Raw genomic sequence first — 21,349 nt, forward strand, 5'->3', positions numbered from 1 at the left:
ATTAAGACGGAATACATCTAAATAGCAAACTGCAACAACAACAGCAATAATGATAATAATAATAATAATAATAATAATAATAATAATAATAATAATAATAATAATAATAATAATAATAATAATAATAATAATAATAATAATAATACGAAGGAGGAAACCAGCTTATAGACTTCTTTTACTAATCCTGATTAATTAAGTGTACATATCAGCCTAAACGGCAAGAGGGAACAGGAGAGGATGCAGAGCGCTGCACTTCAAACAGTTTATTTCCTTTGAAAGCCTTCGCTTTTAACAGCGAATCTGTTTAGGCCGACCTTTAAAACTTTGTTGTCCGGCGTTGTCAGCTCGAAAAGGCAAAAAATAGCCAAAAATGAGGAAAGCTAGGCAAAAAGTAGGCAACTTGAGTCAAGGGCAGTAAAAATAGCCAAAGGTAGCCACGCGTGTGTTAAAACAACGGCGACGTTTTTACTTAAACGAGTACATTAAAGGGGCTATTGGTGGTAATGTAAATAAGTAACGCAACAACCCTTCAAAGCCATAATTGCTGAGATGAAAATGTAAATTTTTCACTTTAGCAATCATTTCGTACAGGATGACGAAGCTTCTTGCGCTACCGCAAAAATGAGACTCTCCTAACTCGTATACCGTAACTTTTATTAAAATGACTAGAAGCAGCAGCCTTGTTACGAGTGAAAAACAGCGCCAAAAAGACGGGACAAGAAAGGACACGAGACCACGGCGCTGAGTAACAGACAAATGTGTATTTATTCCTTCAGCCAGCGTAAATATACTTCCCCACTATTGCAATGAAACTGTAGAAAAATGAAGACTCAGCCTGCGCAGAGGCAGTAAGGCGATCAATGCGACATGAATGCTATCTCATTCGGAAGGAGGGAAATCGAGGGGAATCTTACAGGTGCCTCGCTTGCACATGCCTCGTAGCAAGCTTTAAAAACACGCGCTCAGGTGATGTGCAGCAAACTCGCAGCAAACTGTCGCGGTTATCCCTTTTGTGCACGAGGTAATGCACAATCTCAAGAAAGTTGTCGGCAGGGCAGGCGTTAGGCTGTTGCTTTCTGCCCAAAATAAGCTTGGTAGCCTGTGCCAGCAAGTCAACCGAGAGGTAGAGAACAAAAAAAGTCGTACTAAGAAGCACAGGCAGAAGTTTGTTGAATATCGTCAGGGTGCTGTGTACAAGCTTCCCCTTTCTTGCGGGCGTTATTATGTCGGTCAAACGGGGCGGTGTGCTGACGACCGCATGCGCGAGCATTCGAACACGGTTCAGAAACAAGCTACAGATAGTCAGTTATCTCTTCATTGTAACAATCACGGTTGCCAACCACCTTTTTAAGATAGCACTTTCTTGTCAAAATATCATGAGGAGCGCGCGTGTCTCATTTCAGAAGCTTATCACATTCAGAATAGCGGCGAGGCATGCGTATGCCTCCCTCAATTTCCCTCCTTCCGAATGACATAGCATTCATGTCCCATTGATCACCTTACTGCTTCTGCGCAGGCCGAGTCTTCATTTTTCTGTACTTTCATTGCGATAGTGGTGAAGTATATTTACGTTGACTGAAGGAATAAATACACATTTGGTTGTTAGTCAGCGCCGTGGTCTCGTGTACTTTCTTGTCCCGTCTTTCACTCTTACAAGAAAAGGTCGGCATATTCACTAACTAAATACTAACCGTTTACTTGTCACAAAATACACTAGCCTCTTAGTGAAGGTAGTAAAATGCAGGTAGTGAAATTTACTATGTAGTTAGTGAGTGAATAGTGCTGACTCGAACGGCTAGTCCATTACTAGGTTGTTAGTAACCGCGCTAGCAACTTAGTAACAGCATTAACTCTATTGGACTACATTTAGCCAATTAGAGGTTTACGCCTATTTTGTTTATATGTGCGTGTGCATGTCATATCAAGATTATTCAATTACAAAAGTATCTATAGATAAAAAAAACGAAGTGACATTGCCCTCGTACAATATCTAACGGCCGCTAATTACTTCATGTAATAACCATAGTAAGTAAGCATCACAGCAACATACATAGAGGCATGAATGGATCACACACGAGAACACACACGGAGACGCACACACAGAATATCAACACTTCTATACGTAGCCGACATCTACTCCAGCAGCAGCTTGAAGACTATTTATGCTCCTACTTTGGGATAGCTCGCCGTGTACTGGTTAGCAGCCATAGAATTTAGAATAATAATTGATGTTTTGTACACTATATCGTGTGCCCTTACATTTGGTTATGTGTGTGCCATCACGTAGCACGAAACTTTTATTCCAGGGTAATCAATAAAATTGAAGTTTGTTTAAATTTTGCTAAAGACCTTCACGATTACAGCAAGGTATACCGCGATATCTACGAAAGATCTGGCAACGTGAGTGGCTTGGTATTTACTTAGTTAAAAAACGCCAGGTCTGCGCTAAAACCGCAGCACACTCACAGCGAAAGCTGGAAGAGCGGCGTTTCTAGAGCCCGTTAAGCTCTCTTGGGGCTACAATACAAGTACACTAGAAAGGTACCCACTACGCCATAAATCACAATTTTTGTGAAGTTTGGAAGCACCTACTAAGCCATTATTCGTCATTCTGCGGAGAAGCGAGGCACCAGCTACACGTCTGTAAGGCATTATGTGCACTTTGTTCACGCGACGACTGATGACGATGAAGAATTATGGCTCAGCCTTTTGTAATGGGTTGGAATCTTTAAACGGCCCACCAGTTATGTAATTTGCATTGGGTGCCGCCCGCTCGCTATTTCCCTCTCCCGTCATGCTGTATAACATACGTTGACGTGGGAAAGAGACGGGGGGGGGGGAGCGAAGAACTTTACTGAGACCCCGAGGAAATGGATCATACGATCAGGGTGTGAAGATTAATTACAGCCAAGGTGTAAGGCATAAAAAAATGAGGTCGGCCGTGCGCGTGATGTTTGGTTCTTATTCTTCGGGACACAGGCAAACACTTTGGCGAGCTTAAATAACCTGTACTAAATAGATATAAATGGAGTTCACACACTCGTGCTGTCATCAGGAGTCATGAAGGACTTGATCGTACCTAAGAAGTCAAAGGGACAACCCAGTGAGCAAATGAATATACTTAGGCAAATAAATTGTTGCAAAACTCTGCTGTCATTAATTTCACCATGATATGTTCATTAGTGCAGTAGAAAATGAAGGTCGAAGTTTCATTTCCCAAGTGCGCCGAATGCTTTGCATAACGATATCAGTGTGACGTCACAGGTGTCAAACTGTTTTCTTTTTGTAGCGTTAGCTACACTTGCTAGCCGGAGCCGATTTCGCTTGGGTTCTCATGAGCCGTGCTGCGCATGCGCAAGGATCAGTGATGTCTCACAGCTGGCTCACCGCTCTCCGCGCTCTCTCTGCCACCGCGATCTCACGCTCTCTCCGCCATTACCGCGCGCGACTCGCCGCTGCTGGTCAGCGCGTTCGGGAGGAGTGGCGTCGTAGCCATGGTAGACACACTGGCGCCGGCGCACGCGCATCTATTCGCCTTCGCTGTGCAGTCGCCGTCTGAGACTGCGCTAGAGCCGTGTGAGAGCGCCTCTGACTGGCGTTTGCAGTTGGGTAACGCCATGGAGAAGGAGAGCGCAAATGCTGCTCAACGGCGCAGAAGAGCCGAGAAGCTTATCTCATCGGATCCCGAAGTAGTTGCCTGGCGATTAGCGGTTCAGCGTACCGCTAAGAAGAAGAAGGCTAATAATCCTAGACAATCTGAAAAGCTAAGTATAATCAGCTGAACCTGTGCTAACGCTACGTATATCCTGGCATAGCCGAGCTAAGCCACTGCAACTTTTTTCGTATTTGGCCGCATTGGGTCGCCGAAGTTTCCTGCCTGAAACTTATTACGTTAAGCTTCTGGTCCCATCACGAGACCCTCTTATTTACTTGTTAGGGTTTAATGTCACAAAACAATGATGTGATTAGGGACGCCGTAGTGGAGAGCTCCGAAAATTTCGACCACGTGGGTTTCTTTAACGTGCACCTAAATCTAAGTACACGGGCCTGGAGCATTCTCACCTCCATGGAAGATGCGACCGCCGCGGCCGGAATTCGATCCGTGCGACCTTCGGGTCAGCAGTCGAGCACCATAACCACTAGACCACCGCGGCAGGTCCCCTCAAGAGACAACTTACTTCATTTTTACCGATTAAGAACTACGTCGGCCCGAGTAGATGCCATCCCGGTCTATGACGTCAAAGCAAGTTGGTGCGGGAACAAGGTGCCGCTCCCACGTGCATTTCATTTTTCCGCGCTTTGTCGCTTACCAGGCATCTTCTGGGTGCAACGGCGGTGCTTTTGGTACGGGGAAATAGTAAGTTCATGATACGAGAGAGGTATTTTTCCTTAATGTCTTTTGAGTGTTTGCTATGTTCCCTGTTTAAAGTTAGTCTTTGATCACTTATATTAGTTACTTAATACCAACAAACGAATTGCTTTTTGCCATTTCTGCTTGCACTTGTAGTTTTAATTACCTCTTTCGAATGTTGCACAAGGTCGTATGTACAATATTGTTTCTGATCACCGTAATTCATGGCCTTTTTCAGGTGCCACATTTCATCGCTCTTCAGTGCCAGCACAGGAAGGATAACACACAATCAAAACTCTAATGTACCTCTGTTTTACGTTTAGCTTGTCCAGAGTTCGTAAGTAATAAACATGGTGCTAAATTCCCAACTCAGTTCTTGCGGTATTTTTAAAATGATACGACCCACTGCATGTTGCAGCTGCACATTTCAGTTAGTAATATTCCTACAAACATGTTAATTCGGCACATACAGTCAAAACGCAATGGGTCATCATACTGACAAAAGATTTGCCGATTCTCAAGCGAAGGTTAATAATAACTGTTGGGGTTTCAGGTCCCAAATCCACCATATGATTATTAGAGACGCTGTATTGGGGGGGGGGGGGGGGGGGGTGTTAAAAAATTTGGACCACCTGTGGTTCTTTAATATGCGCCTAAACCTAAGTACGCGGACGTTCTTTGCATTTCTCCCCCTTTGAAATCCAGCCGCCGTTGCCTGGAGTCGAACCCGTGCCCTCGAGCTGTAAAGAGACATTTCCAAATGACTGCAGGTTGAAAAAAAAAAGAGAAACTGAGAGATGGTGGTCTCCAATGCTCCATTTTATGTTAGCAATCGAGCTGTCATAACGACAGAAAGTTTCGTCATTGGAAAATTTCCATATGCAGTCACAGTTAGGGTGGAATGTCAAAATGAGAGAGAGGGTGCGTTTCATTCAGACTTGCAAGAAGTGAAAGCAACGAAAATGGCTAATTTAGGAATGGCAATATAACGTCACTGTGACACTGAAACGATTGGAGATGGACACTAAGATGCTTCCCGTAGTTTCGTTGTTTTTATTGCCCGGAGCTGCGAAATTTGTGCACTAACACGTAGAATATGGTGCGTTCATAAGCATCATCGGTATTCCTTACGACCTCAGTAAAGTATCCTCCATCGTATATCTCCAGCATAAACTCTAGCCGGTCGATTCTTTCCATCTAGGCCTAACGTTAGCGCTTAATAATGGACTTAATAAAGACCGGAGAGACCCGTTACTCTGTTCTTCCGGATCACTAGTTCGCATAGACAAACTGTCATAACTGAGTGCCACGTTGAGATAGGCCTTTGTAAGATTTATTTTTCAGAAATGATTGAAGTGAGGAGGGATCGAAAGCTAAATAGGGGTCCATAGGGGCGAAAATTCGGCAGACCCAACTCCTTGTGGGAATCGGTTTCATGCGAAGCAGTTGGAGAGTAGTTCTATGCTGCCTTTTTTTAGCTTAGAGTGAAACGTTACGAGGTGGATCGACGTGCTTTTTTAAGTGCAGTAGTTGTGTGCACATCGTGAGCTTACCGGGCACGTTGAAAACCGTGGCGCTTAAAGGGTGACTCATGGTGTGACGTAACGGCTGCACTCACTTAGAGCACAGACGTAAGTATTAAATGCATTTTAGGGTGCGATGACGCGAATATCATACGTAACTTTCGTTAGCGTATTCCTCCGTGGTCGAGCAACGCTGCAATATAGCTTGCTGAATCATAGGAATACGAATTTAATATTTATCAGACTGCTATAAACGCGGAGCCAACACTCGAACCACAGAGGTTAATCTGATATTACGCCTCTTGTGGCTTTCTTTTCGTCGTCCTTCGTCTACAGAAGACCAAACATCATCACTATGGATGATCCTCACGAGCTGACGCGTGCTCACGTGGCAGCGCTGCCTCGCCCTCTTCTTTTCTTTTTTTTTTCTAGTTCCATTAAAGCGTTTCATCTTGCAAGGTGTGTTTTTGGCTCGATGTTAACCGCGCCGCAGTTGGAAGGCTTATACCCGTGTCAGATGGGCGCGCAAAAAGTGTTTTACGTAAGCGGTCTTTTACTATGTTGAAAGACTTTTTATGAAGAGGCGTTCCCTCGTAATCACACGCACCGACGATCTCTTTTTAGATGTTCCTTCAGAATGCGCTACCGAAAGAGCGGCGCTCGCTTTCAAAACAGACCCAGCGAAAAGAAAATTATGTATCTCGACAGAAGATGTCCAAATTTATTGTATGGCACGTTTGTTGACATAAATTTAACAACTCCAGCTGAAAAAAAAAAAGGCTCACGCAGTAGTATTTTCAGAAGCGTATGCACAACTGGCGGCCTTTGTATATTATTGTGGCAACAGTGGGCATCTGTTTTCGTTGTTAGCGCTCTTTTCTGCCTCGCCATGGATGACCGTACGGAGGAAAAAGTGACAACTGCAAGTCTTGTAGCGTACCATCTCTCTCTGGAAAACGAGGCAGACGCGGCGAGCAGACGCAGCGACGGGCTGATTGCACACCGGCGTTCGCCTTTCCGCGCTCACTCGCGTCCATGCTCGCGTCTATGCGGGCGGCCATAACCCCAACCCGTTCGCCCTGTTTACGAGGGTACGCAAAAAATTAAGTTTAAATGGTTTTCTTACGCTGCTTAGGACAAATGCAATTTATTTTTATGGTGAGCCCAAGTGACATCGTAATAAAGAGTTGTCGGTTTTTTTCACCACTTCATAAACGCTGGCGCACACTGGTTTCGAGGCTACTCCTTTACCGCCGTGAAAGAGTTCGTCGAACGCTTCAGGAGCAAGATTAAGCTGTCGGACTCACCAATGTGCGTCCAATGCATCGTCCAAGAAGATTTACATCATGTTCTTTGTGAATGCAAGCGATACGCATCAGAGAGACAGTCTCTGAAGGCAGCCTTGCATCTTCAACGGGGATCGTGCTTAGAGTTGCGACATGTTCTGGGCCCATGGCAAAGCAGCACCTGTGCGCTACGTGCCACGAAAGCGCTGTTGAATTTCTTGCGGGCCACGAGCCTGAACCAAACTTTGTAAACTTGTGTGACTGTATGTGTTATGTGGTTATCACTGTATATATCATAATCGTCACCCAGCACCTGGAGTAGCATGTCAGGCGAACAGCCAGGCAAACATCTCCAGCTTCATTAAAATGTTTATCTATCGTCGAACGCCGTTTCCAGAAAAGACCGCTTCTGAAAACGAGATCGCTCTCTGTCGTGTGACGGCGCGCGGAACTCTTTTTCGGAAAAAGTCTTCTTGCTTAAAAGACTTTTTTAGTGACCGTGTGACACGGGTATTAGAGGTCCAACAACGCCTGTATCTTAGGAGTACATATGTAGTGTTTATTGCTTTCTTGTAAAATTAGATAGCCAGCACCACAAACACAACTCACGGTGCAGCGACATTACGCCTGCGTAGGGCGTTATTCCAATGTAGTTTCTCGACCTGGCATGGCTCTGTGGCAAAATACCTGACTGCCACGCAGAACACTTTTGCTCGATTCCTGCTGGGATGCATAATTTTTATTCTTTGCATACATCGGGTCAACTCTACCGATGTCCGTTTTTCTTAACGCTCTCGCATTCAAATTCGCAATCTGTGTTCTCGCTGTTCTTGGGTAGGTATAAACTGTCAATCACCTGTGGCGCATACCCGTACACCGCGGGCCCTGATAAACGAGTATGTGCCACACGTGTCTGGAGGAAAGTATTTGACGACGTACGCAACAGAATCTTCACGTTATACATGTCAAGACGAGACATTCATATTCGTCAAATCGTCAAATCGTCTTACCCTCCCACGACAATTTTCGTCTACACCAAGTTAAGGAGGCGATCACGAGGGCACCCAGGCGTGGGAGGATAGATAGATATATAAACCGTAAACAAAAATCAGCCGAGATGGGAGCTTTTCCAGCATATGAGCCCCTAAAACCCCCATGACCAAATCATTAACTCCGTGGTAGCGGAGTGAAGTCGGCAGATGTCGTCGTAAAACGCCCCTTGCTTAATGAGGGAGTTTATGAACGACATAACCTTGTTAAACTCCCCACGGAGTTTTAGATCACGTGGTTAGAAACTCCCTATGGGAGGTTTGAAAAGTATTTTTGGTCGTGACGTGCGTGTCACGTGGTTAGAAACTCCCTATTGGAGTTTTAGAAACCATTTTTTGGTCGTGATGTGCGTGTCACGTGGTTAGAAACTCCCTATGGGAGTTTTAGAAACCATTTTTGGTCGTGATGTGCGTGCGTCTGTGAATGTGCGTGTGTGTACGGGCATCTGTTTGCAGCGAGGATTTGCAGCGAGGATTTGCAACGGCCGGTTGGAACTGAACCGTTCTGGTCAGAGACAAGTTCAACTCGCGCCAGCGTCCGACCGCGAACACATCGAGCTGGCTGTCCCGTCTTTATTCTCCCGTCAAGCGGCAATGCCCATGCACACACGTGCAAGCCTCCGACACGCCACGGATACCTCGCTTCAACGTGCCGAGTTAAGAAGAAGTGCGAAGAATAATTTCATCGGTAACAAAAGTAAGTGGTTGCGATCGTCAGCGGGTTGTTTCTGAAGTTTCACCGGCTAAAACTTCGAAGCAGTAAGAAGTAGGCTTCGCTACGTCGTCGGCATCAAGCCGGCCGGCGGCCGGTGCGTGAGCTGCGCCGGCGACGCGCTCGCCCCGACCACCTGCAACGCTTGCTTCTCGGAGTGTCACCGAACCGATGTTTCACCGGCTGCAACTTCTAAGCGGTAAGAAGGCTTCGCTACGTCGTCGGTACCAAGCCGGCGGCGTAGCGAACTCGCACCGCCACACCGCTCGCCGTGGTGAGTACTACGAGCTCGCACCGGCCACCAGTGAAGCAAAGAATATGTTTCACAGAAAATAAGCGCTGCTGGAATGAATAAGTTTAAATTGTCTCTTTTGCGCCATGCAACCACCGCTGTCAAACGTCTAGCGAGAAGGCGAGCGCCGATACGAGACAGATTGAACCAACATGCGACCGCCGATGCACTGCGAGCAACAGGAACCGCGACTACGAGCCGTCTCGTTCGTTGTAAGTGCATCGCTCCGTAGCTTAACGCCAGGGGCGTAGCCAAGGGGAGGGTTGGTAGGGTTCAAACCCCACCCGAATTTTTTCAGTTTTGCTTGCGTATATATACACGCACACATACAAACGCACGCACGAACATACATAAAGTATGGTTGACCCCCCCCCCCCCCCGAAAAAAATTTCTGGCTACGCCCCTGCTTAACGCGGATAGCGCACTCGGATAGCGGCAGTGTGTGTGTAAAATAACGGCGACAAAAACTGTACAGCAACAAGCATTTTGTTATTGCGAGCTGTCGTTCATCGTACAGCCGTGCCGTACTCCTGGGAAAGGCCTAGCGACGCCGTCGGCCACAACTCGGTATACCGGCGGGGCGACGCGGTTCTTCGCCGGTGTTGCTCGTGAATGTCTGCCGCTGAAGCGTTCGTGGATGGCCGCTCGTGGTTCGTGTACGATAATGTGCATTTTACAGACTCACGCACAGTACTGCTAAGGCGGATACACCCCATGTGACAGAGTGCCAGCTGATAATGAAAATTCGCTAATTAAAAAGGCGTTGAATGTTAGGCGGGTTTATAGTAAAAGATAGGTGTGCCTCAGTGGTATCTATACGCCCACCGCAAATTTACACGTACGCCATGAATGTTTGTTGCTTAATTACACGGAAAAGTGTCCCGTCTGAGCTACATTGGAGGTCAAGATGTGGTGCCTATATATACTCGGTGACCAAAGTTTGGTTGTGAAGCGCGGGTGGCGAGCGGTTGTCAATGTGAGTGTTCTATTGCTTTGCGAATGTAGTGTGCATGTTTGTGTACGTGTGATCGAATTTGCGTGTTTCGATGCTAATTTAATTAAAGATTCTCTGGTGCATGGTGCGACAGCGAAAAGCATCTTTTTTTTCGATGGTTATAAAAATTTACTCCCATACTTACCTGGAAAAGCTCCCCTATGGATGTAAACAAATACTCCCATCAGTCCATCCAAAACCTCCGTCCTTAAGTGGGGTAAATTTTTTACTCACCTGGACGGAGTATATAAAACCCCCATCGGGGCGTGCGCTAGAGGACAAGTCCATTTACTCCCATCTCGGCTTAGGTGCACGTTAAAGAACACCAGATGGTCGAAATTTCCGGAGCCCTCCACTACGGCGTCTCTCATAATCATATCTTGGTTTTGGGACGTAAAACCCCAGATATTATTATCCCATCTCGCCTTTTTTTTGCTTACAGTGTAGATAGACAGATAGATAGATAGATAGATAGATAGATAGATAGATAGATAGATAGATAGATAGATAGATAGATAGATAGATAGATAGATAGATAGATAGATAGATAGATAGATAGATAGATAGATAGATAGATAGATAGATAGATAGATAGATTTTAAATGGGTATTCAACCTCTCTCTCTCTCTCTCTCTCTCTCATAAACGAGAATTCCCCGTAATCCACCTCTTTCGTTCCCACTATTCACCAAATTCAGAGACGTCCGCGGTCCCGCTTTTAGTCATATTCGTAGGAGCCCGCATAAAGCTTCATTGTTATCGGCTAGAGAAAGCAGCAGGCCAGCTTGGCGGTTCTCTCAACCAAACGAAAACATGCTTCGAACGAACACGCTTATTCAGACGCGACTTCCCCCACGGAATATTGACTTCCTAATTACTGCAGCCCCGTGCCGAGCGGATGCGCGCAGTTTCGCCTCCTCTTCACGCCACATTGTGCTCCGGCTAATTTGGTTCGACCAGCGGGTTTTCATGCAAAAAGCGTCTACAAACGAAGGCTTGTTTCAGGTATGCCCTAGCAGCCTCGTGTTAGCGACAGCACTCTCTAAACAACAAACTCGAGATAACAATATCAGTATCGCGTACGGTGAGTAGAGTACTAGGGAAGGAGGCACAATAAACAGAACCAGCAGTCCTCTGTAACTTTTGTGCACACTCAGACGCATACCCTTGGGCGCAGGTGTGCCTCATCCACAAGGCACAAGAGCCCCCAAGAAGCAGTACTGTACGTGAGCTAGGCGGGCGACAAAGTAAGACGGAAAATTATATACGGACAGCTAAAGCTAATGCGAGGGTGCAAGCACTGAGAGCGCAAGCCTAGGAGAACGCACGTCTGCGAGACGTCTACGCGCAAGTGGGCTAGCGCAGATTACTTTAGGCTTATTTGCATGGGAAGAAGGCGTTCGTTTGTGGAATTTCCCTTACCCACTTAGAGATTATATGCGCACGCAGCCGGAACCTATTATGGAGGTTATTGATTCGTTGTGCCTTCATTCCGTTATTCAGCTTCAATAGAATCGGCGAAGGAGTGCAGCGTGCATTAATCATCGGCACAAAACTATTTTTTTTTTCAAGCTGTTTACTCAAAGCGGAGAAACGAATCATTGCCATTCATCCGAGCTGAAAAGATTTGCAGGCAAAGCCGTTAAACATCCAGGCAAATGGTCTTGGAGAGTGCATTCAGCATTGACGGCATTGGCGATTACGCGCAAGTCCTTGTGCGAGCACTGCTGGCTCTTGCCTGGCCTGACGCCTGCGCTCGATGAAGCTTCTTGAACAGTAACTGCTGGGTCATTTCTAGTAGGGCGCAAGCGCTCGCGAGCATCTTTTCAGGGAAATTCTGTAATATATACAGGGTACGGTGGTCGTTGCGCCTGCTTTTTACTCTTGTTGCAGTTGTTTTGTACACGTATACTTGCTGTAGAAAGAGCGACGCATGTGTATAGTAAGATACCTTAAATGCATGTACAGGGAGTTCTGCGTAACAACGAAATGCTTTAAAGAAAGTGGTTAACCGTGACTGCATGAACTCAATGGAGGAAGGAGGGAAGAAACAAGCGGAAAGACAGGGAAGTTAGCCAGTTCTTAGACCACCTGGCTACCCTGTGCTGGGGGAAGGGGTAAGGGGATAAAAGATGATAGAAGAGAGATGTTACAAAAAAAGGAGAGCAAGAAAAGGAAAAAGAAGAAAAAGGAAACGAGAATATGACACTACATAGAGTCTGTCTCTAAACAGTGTCAGAAGAGTCTCCTCAGCTCGCGATATTCCTGATGGAAGACGGAGCTGGAGATTGGAACCCAAGCTGTGTACACGAGCGTTGGTGAATTCCGCCGAGTTCCACTGGGCAAGTGTGAGTTCATGTGCCAGCGAATGAAGTCTTGTAGCTGCGTCGGTTCTGGAGAACGGTATATCTGCGGAGTGGTCACTGTCATATGCAGATCGGGCGGCCTCATCCGCACGTTCGTTACCCTATATGCCACAATGACCCGGTATCCACTGATACGCCATGTTGTGTTGTTTCTCCATTGCATAGTGGTGAAGGAGACCTATAGCAGGGACTAACTGGTCATTAGGTCCATAACGAAATGGCGACATCAGACATTGAATGACATTTCGCTTGCCGTTCGGTCATGCTCGTTATGGTATCATCTATATTGCACTTACATAGTTATTTAACTGAGGCCAATTCTGCAATATATTTATTACTCACTTGAAGGCAAGTCAATTTCGTTACGTTGTATAGGGCATTCCAAGACGACCAATTCAATTTTTTTTGTGGCCAAGTACGTACAGTCGTCAGCAAGCTTAACTCGATCGCTCCGCAGCGTGACCTGCACTAGCTTGTCTGATGCCCGTCGCGAAGCGCAGAGCACTGGTGCCGAGATAATACCTCAGTATGCTTGGATAGTACGTCGGTGTGCCTTGGTAACATGTCGGCAGTACAACCCATGCTACGCGGTGCTGGCATCAATAAAACCGGACACGCTGCGGAGCGTTCGAGTTAAGCTTGCTTGCATGCTGCGCCCCGCCACGGTGGTCTAGTGGTTATGGCGCTCGAGTGCTGACCCCAATGTCGCGGAATCGGATCTCGGCCGCGGCGGCTGCATTTCCGATGGAGGCAAAATGTTTGAGGCCCATGTACTTAGACTTAAGTGCACGTTAAAGAAACCCAGATGGTCGAAATTTCCGGAGCCCTCCACTACGGCGTATCCCATAATCATATCGTTGCTATGGGACGTTACAACTTAGCTGTTATTATTATTACCATACATGCTGCGTGGTGATTTTTGCTGCTGTTTAAGGAACAGCCGCGAAATATGAAATAAAACCACGTGTCTGTGATAGTGGGCTACCGCACTGCAGCGCTCTGAAAGCTGCTTCGTTCGAGACAATTCTTTTTAGATGTGAAGCATCTTATAGCGGAGTTCAATCCGGTGGTGGTGGTGGTGGTGGTGGTGTGCGGCGAGACCACTGTTACTGTGCATGCGCAAGCCATCTCCACACACCTCCTCTCCCACTCCCCTCCCCTCTCCCCTTTCCCCCTCCCCATCTACTCTTTCCCTCTCTCCCCCTCTCACCTCCCCCTCTCCGCTCCCCCTCTGAAACGCGGGCTCTACATGCCGAAACGCTGCTTCGCATCGCCTCACGGTCCCCTTTAGCGGTAGATGGTGTTTCTTTCATTCATCACATCTTCGACTTCTATTTTTTTCGCTATACCCGAACTTTGGCTTCCCCTGACTGGGTCGTTATCATCTTCATCATAGGGAGTTCGGCTCCTTGCATTGTTACTTTACGGTATTCATGTGGCTTGCTTTTCTTCGGATTCCTTGACTTTTTGTTTAGTATGACACAAATTGCTTGCGACATTTGACAATATAATGACTGCAACTGATTTGTGTTTTTACTTGTTACTAATATATTTGACATTAAATATGAGCTTTGTAAATATTAAAAGGTAAATGCTTGGTGGTGGTAAATATGCGCCTCGTGCATTTTTTCATTCACAAAAGCAGGAATGTTTAGTAATAAGTGATCTACATGCCTCGAAGGCAAGCAGACCTTTTGTCCTTGGACGAAGCCTGCTTGTTCAAAGAATTTGTTTTGTTTTGTTTTTGTATGTTAATTTGCCTCCTGCGGGAAGGGTATAGTCTAAGAAGGAAAAGTGTATGACTTTTTTTGCCACTTACATAACTCATATAAATAACTCTATTTAAAGAGACACATCAACTCTTTTACAGGAGTCGTGCGTAGCATGCACGACTCTCCTAAAGACTACAAGAGAGTTACCGAGTCTCTTTAAATGGAGACACGCTAACGTTGTAAGAAAGAGTCAAATGATTCCTTTGTTGGAATGTAGTATTGGTGAAGTACCAACAATATCAGACCCGCTAACCTGGCAAGAAAAAGTCAAATGACTGTTTTGTTAAAGTGTAGGATTGGTGGAATACTAACAATGCGTTACATTTTAGCGTAATTTATTCACATTTCACTGAACACGGAACGCGAATGTCCGCGCAGGCGATTGCCGCTGTCTGTGCAGCGAGCTTTTTCAGCATGCCTATAGCGCGAGAGAGCAATGTTCCCTCATGAGTAGATTATCGTGTTCGAAAAATGTTTTGTGCTGTTTTCTTGGTGACCTGCATCAGCTCATTTGAAATAGACTCGTCTTCAATTAGCTCTCATTATGGCTCGTTTATGAAGCAATTAGTGAGGATCAAAGCAGCCAGCGCAGCGGTTCGGCCTAATTGAAACGTCAATCATGGCTTTCTATGTGCGAACCTCGTAGTTAAAAGAAATCATACGCAGAAATGAGCTACCTTTCTATTTTTTTTCAGGTTCTTTAGTGCCTGCGGGGCTAAAGCACTCTATTGTTGCGCACATGGTCGGGCGTTGAATTCAAGGCAGCGGTGGCTGGATTTCGACGCAGGTTGAATTCCGCAGTGCATGTTTCATTAGATTCAACTGCACTGTGCGAATCCCGAAGTGTTAACTCCATTACGATGAATTCGATGCACCTAGCGCTATTTCAAACATATCTCGCAGTTTCAGCACTGTTAACTGCACGGTTTGTATATTCAGTATTTTTTAAATAATAAATGTGGTCACATCTGCTTCTGTTCCAGACATACGTAAAACGCAACAGAAAGTGCGTACTGTGAAAGGAGGAAGGGAATCTTGAGGGCTTTTCTTTCTTTGACACAACCTTAATGAAAACCAGCAGATAACGAAGCCAAGGAAGGTATATAGGAGGGTAATTGTACTGTTTTTGAGTGTATTGTATTGTTTTAAGTGTGTATTGTAGTATACTTTGAGACCGAACCAGCAACCTTCGGATACGAAGGTAGCAGGTTCGAAGGTGGCAGGTTCGGCCCATGCCGGCGGCAGGTTGTCCTTGCGTCCACTTTACTTTCTTCACATCTATTTCACAACTGCTACAATACAATTAAAGCAGGACGATTAATGTCCCCTATATGTTCCTTGACTTCATTATCCGTTGGATTTCATTAATACCGTGAAAGGATGTTACGACACCAAAATTTAACACCTTCCGTTAATGCCTTCGGTCGTAGAATAATAGCGTTACGTCAGATTATCCGGAGCTCATCCTTAGGAGGCGACAATGCAGCAGCTACTATAGCAATTAATTGGTCTAAAAGGTGCGGTTGTTAAAAAAATGCTAGAAGCTAAACGTTTGATCATCGGCGTTATCATTTGCTCTACATTACGCCTAAACCAAGGGGGCGCTTTCGCTTTTGTTCAAGTTACCGGATGACGCAACTATAAACAGATATTTTCCGCTCCGCAATGTAAAGATTTCTTGAGGTATTTGGTGAGACAAGAGGTGAATAATTTTCAGGCACAGACCTGTGTTAAAGACATATACAAGTAGTTCGTGGGAAGACACAATGAAGTTAATTACATTGTTGAAACTATTGCATGGGCGAATGTACAGCATATTTCGCTACTGAAGCGACTAGTTTGTACGGGCATGGCACCGTTGGATGTCTGCAAATATACTGGCTATTTTGCCGGGATAATGAACTGCTGTTTGAAACTTCTTTGCGTTTAAGGCGAAAGCCTTAGATGCGTCATTGAGCGCGAAAACCAACCTTGCGTGGCGTCGGCGTCCCGGGTCGGCGGCGTCAACCCGAGTGATGAGAAAAATCATCATCATGCAATGACGTCACCATATTACGTCGTCATGACGTCACAGATCGCCAAAATTTCCGAGATCATCACGTGACATCGTCATTTGGTTAAAGGTCGGATGATCACGGAGGCAGTTCAGAAAGCCTGCAATGCCTTCGATCCTGGAGGCAGTGTAAAACCACATTAGGTACTGACAGCCTTCGGAAGAGGGCAAGAAGGATCAATACGTGAACTGAGAAAAAAAGAAGAAGATGGCTTTTGCCTTGTAGTCGTGTTAGGTGAATGCATAAAGGACCCTGTCAGTTTTTTTTATTTGTCTACTGCATAGACTAGTGACGTCCTTGTTCATTTACTAAAATGCCGAAAACACGTAGGTGGCTCGTCATCTGGTTTGGTTACCACAAACGAGGTTATTTCTCTAGGAGTTATTCAAGGCTCAGTTTATTTCTCTACACCCTGTGGAAAGGGCTACGGCGAACTGCACTCTGCCAGGGCAAATAGTTCTTACACGCAAGTATTCACAACAGAACCACTAGCGCGAGAGACGAAGCAAGTGGCCACGATGCCGTCTCTCGACATTCTTAGGGAGCATTTGCTTCCGAAGGATGGTGAACTTGAGCAGCGCGAAGCACAGAAGTGCCGAATTGCAGGCAAGGAACGACGGAGGAAGCGAAAGAGAGACAAGCACGAGCGCTGACTACCAACTGGGTTTATTGGTCACAAAACAGATAGAATAATTATACATGAGATGATGTGTGAGTCAAAGATAGCGTCAAAACATGTGTCACATGAATTTACAAGACTAAAAACTTGTGAAAACGGTGTGTCTGAGGCACGATCGAGTCACATTATAAAAGTGGCGAACCAGATGAGAGAGGGTTAAACAGGATTGACGCTGCTCATCTTCACCATGAACCAACTCTCCCACATCGCCATTCTTATTCCCCAGGATGCCCAGGGACATCGGCGTAGCCAGTGCATTGCCAAGAGATAATGTGAAAGATTCAATGTAGCAGTAAAGACAGCACTGAGATAAAGACTATGCAGGGGCAAGCGCACCAGGTTCCATTCATTTGCATTTTGCTCAGGGCTCAAACAAAACGCCGCATAAGACGCTATGCAACACAATCTAGGTATGATGGTAGCACGGTCGAACAATTAGTAGGAACGCAGGAGCGATACATATGAAAAGAAGGGACGTTCCAGTATAGACGGCTAACTTTTCCCGCTGTATGCTAACGGACTCCCGCCAAATGTATCAAGCCTCTGCGAGCACGTTCTACGCCTCGGACAGCATATATGGCGGCGCTGAAGTTTTGGATGCCATTACAATAGGCAGCCGGTTACGTATTTGAAAAGGATCGAATCAAAAAAGTCAAGATGAAAGTGCACGTTCTTCAGGAAAGCGCTTTGCCGGCAAGGCTAGGCATATTTGCATTTCAAATTGCTTAGGGAGCGCAGGCGCACGAAGGTCCATTCAACTCGACAGGCAAATGAAGCACCAGAGGTGGGAAGTGTATCGAAATTTCGAGCTGTCATTTTCTAAGGCTTGAAAGAGAACCGGTCCAACTCTCCCCGTACTCGCCAAGAAGATTGGAAAAACCGATACTCTTCAGTGGCAGCGTTTCGCCAAAGGCACAAGGTGGCTCGCCAATTGAATCATTTCTTTACAGACGCCAGCAACGTTCTCGCATAAGCGTCTTGCGTGAGCCTCTTATGCCAGCCTCACGCGTAGAATGCAGGCGGGGCAGTGAAGTCCACCAATTTCGTGCAAATGAAACATAGCTAATCGGGATTTCGAGCACGTTGTAACAGTTACTTGCACCGCGCTTTATTAAAAGGTATTAATAAAGTTTCTTTCGCCTCCGTTCAAAGTAAAGGTTATTGGGGCAAACAGAAATGGCCAAAATTTCGGCTTCACTAAAGGCTTTTGTCCCTTACAGAGTAAATGGTAGCAGGTACAAAAATTATTGCACGAATACACATACATACATACATACATACATACATACATACATACATACATACATACATACATACATACATACATACATACATACATACATACATACATACATACATACATACATACATACATACATACATACATACATACATACATTGCAGTCCGTAGCATGCAATTTCAGCAATATAAAGTGGACACGACGTATGTGCATTGAGGTGGTTTATTATTTATAAAAATACTTTCACCACAGCAAAGTTTGAAAAAATTTAGAATTGGAGAAACGGATTATACGTATTTCATAGATCTCATCGAACGACAGAGCTGCGCAGACCAACATAAATAATGCTGTGCGAATAGTGAAATCTTGGGTGCGAAGCGAATTTGAATTTTAAAATATGAGCGCTAAGTGAACCGAACAGTTTTCGAATACTTTCAAGAGAAATCACAGAAAAAAGTTGCAGAGCATCCCTAAGCATATTATTATGAGATGGGTACATGATATCGTTTCTTTTGTCTGTAACTTCTGGCGAGTTGCGTTATAATTAATCAGGAAAACGCGGAGACCGAATTGTGCTTATTTCATAAATCGGTACAACCAAATCGGTGTCGACAGCACTTTACCTGCCCTCTTCCATTTACTCGTCAAGGTACTATAAGTTACAACGTTGACGAATCTTGGGCCGCTGTCCACGCTAAGCCTAAACTCAGGCTTCGAACTCTCTGCAGCTGCATGTTGCGAAATCTTTATGCATGCTGCCGCATCACTGCTTACACAGATGTTGAAGGCCAACTAATGTGGCGCACAAGGGCGCGCTCCCTTCGAGTCGGGAGTTCATCTCGGTATGAGATGTCACGTGTTTTCCGCCCACGGTTTTTGCGGACGCCGAATGAGTGCGCGCTTTCGCGAACCTGGCCAAGTAACGCGTTCGAATGTAGCGCAAAACATGGTCAAAAACAAAACAATTGCTTTAGTCCCGGAACTCGTAGACGTACCGGCAGCGCGCTGTCCGCCGCGTCAAAATGAAACTGCGCTGCTAAGTGTTTCGTAGTTGACCTGGTTGACGAAACGTGCGGTATTGGCACGATCCTGGATAATTACATATAGAGCGCCTTTTTTTCATGTTTCGCCCACGATACGCGCGCAATTACTCAATTCACACAAAGACATCGATCCACCTCGTGACGCTAGGATCAATGCAAAACATCCGGCATGGGTTGCTACTCGCCCCTGCTTCGCATGAAATTGATTCGCGCAGTGAGCGGGATCTGCCGGAATTTTTTTTTTTTTTAAGGATTCTTCGTTAAGTTTCGTGGTGGTGGAAAGCCCTTTCTAAAACAAGATGTAAAGCTCATATGGAGGATTGTCCACATCGGGAAAATTGCGACCTTGCGAAAATTTATTGTCAAGCTCGCGTTTAGGTCCACGGTCGCGGGATGCCCCTTCTCTGCGGCCATTCCGCGCGAGGATAAGCGCTAGAAAGAAAATGGAAGACGCCATGCCGATGCCGCCGGAGAACAGGGACGCCCGCAACCTACAAAAAAACTCTGCACCTACGCAGCACGAAAGCAATTCCCCATAGAGATTACGCTTCGCGGTTTTTGGGTAAGGTATTAAACTAACGTAAAGAAAAGAAAGTTCAAGACAATATAGCAGAATGCACGGGAAATTTGGAAGGACGTGAGGAGGGTACTTGCTCGAGGTTTTGCATTTAGATTAAAGCGGCGGTGTGCTCGCTCGTTTTATCGCCAGCCGGACTTTGCCCGCCGCGCCGTAAGGTCATTTACTTCCTCTGAGCTCATTGATTCATGGGAAGACATGTTCATAGCACATTATAAGGCACCATTATGGCCTGTAAGCGGCAAAGGAGGGCGTGCCCTTTTCGAATAATTGATGCTCTTTTATTTATTGCTTTTATTTGTATGTCACACTTATTATAAAAAAGGAACGTTTGTACCACATTCCGCGGCTGTCTAGACCTCCAATGCATTAAAGAATATGTGGGAGCTCTGAAGCGCAGCATAAATTTCGCGTCAGCACGGTACAAATTTGCAAAATATCGAAAAGAAAAAGACAAAAAAAGAACAGCAGATTTGAATAAATTTAACTCGATGTGACGTTTTGCGACCTTAATTTCTGGACTTCAACGTATATGCTGAGCTCGACAAAGGTGTCTTTTATTTCTAGGTACTGCGATCTCCTATTATATCACAGCAGGCCGGGTATACACAGAAGCATACAAACATACAGGGAAATAAAAATCCATAACAATTCAAGGCATATGTCCAACGATAGTAAAGAATTAGTAAAAAGTACACACACGTCGCAAAGTATTTTAACATTTAGGCTGTGGTGTGGTTTTATGATTGCATCTACCATCAAATAAAAACGCCCGTTGCAGTTTTAGTTATGAGAGACGGTGCAACATCTTTAGCGCTCGTTTTTTGCTGAAACTGTGACGGAGGTGTTTAGTTGACGGTGTATGCAAGCCTTAAAGCACACCACAGCTTAATGGTTCAAATACTTTGGGGCGTTCATTTGAACAAACTTACGAAGACATACATAGGAGATTCGCAACTTTCCACAATTCGGTAACATAACGGGATTTGTGAATAAACACATGATGGTTCATTTCGTTCACCGTTCACGTGTTTTCTTGGATCGGGCTTCGCTTACCTTGTGCCAGTAAGATGGTTCTTTGTGAATTCCCTTGATCTCGACATGGTGGCACTAGGCACACAGGAAAAAATTCAGAGCCCTCCCACTACAATGAAGATGGAGTCCAGCGAAACCAGCTCGTTCTGCGGCAGCCGCCTCGTGTCATTTTCGCGCCCATTTGTACTTCCGTGCGCGTTGGCGTCCCTTTGATTGCCAGTCTTCTCCTTCTCACAGAAGCACGCTTTTGCATTTGGTCGTTTAAGTAAACACCCCAGAGTTGTTTTCCCACATGTGTAGCTGCTTGGCTACATTTACTATGCTTGGCTCAAGTTGGTTGCTTTTTCGCTAGTTTTCTCAACTTTTTGGCTATTTT

This window comes from Rhipicephalus sanguineus, chromosome 11, assembly GCF_013339695.2.
Source record: "Rhipicephalus sanguineus isolate Rsan-2018 chromosome 11, BIME_Rsan_1.4, whole genome shotgun sequence".
NCBI lineage: Eukaryota > Metazoa > Arthropoda > Arachnida > Ixodida > Ixodidae > Rhipicephalus > Rhipicephalus sanguineus.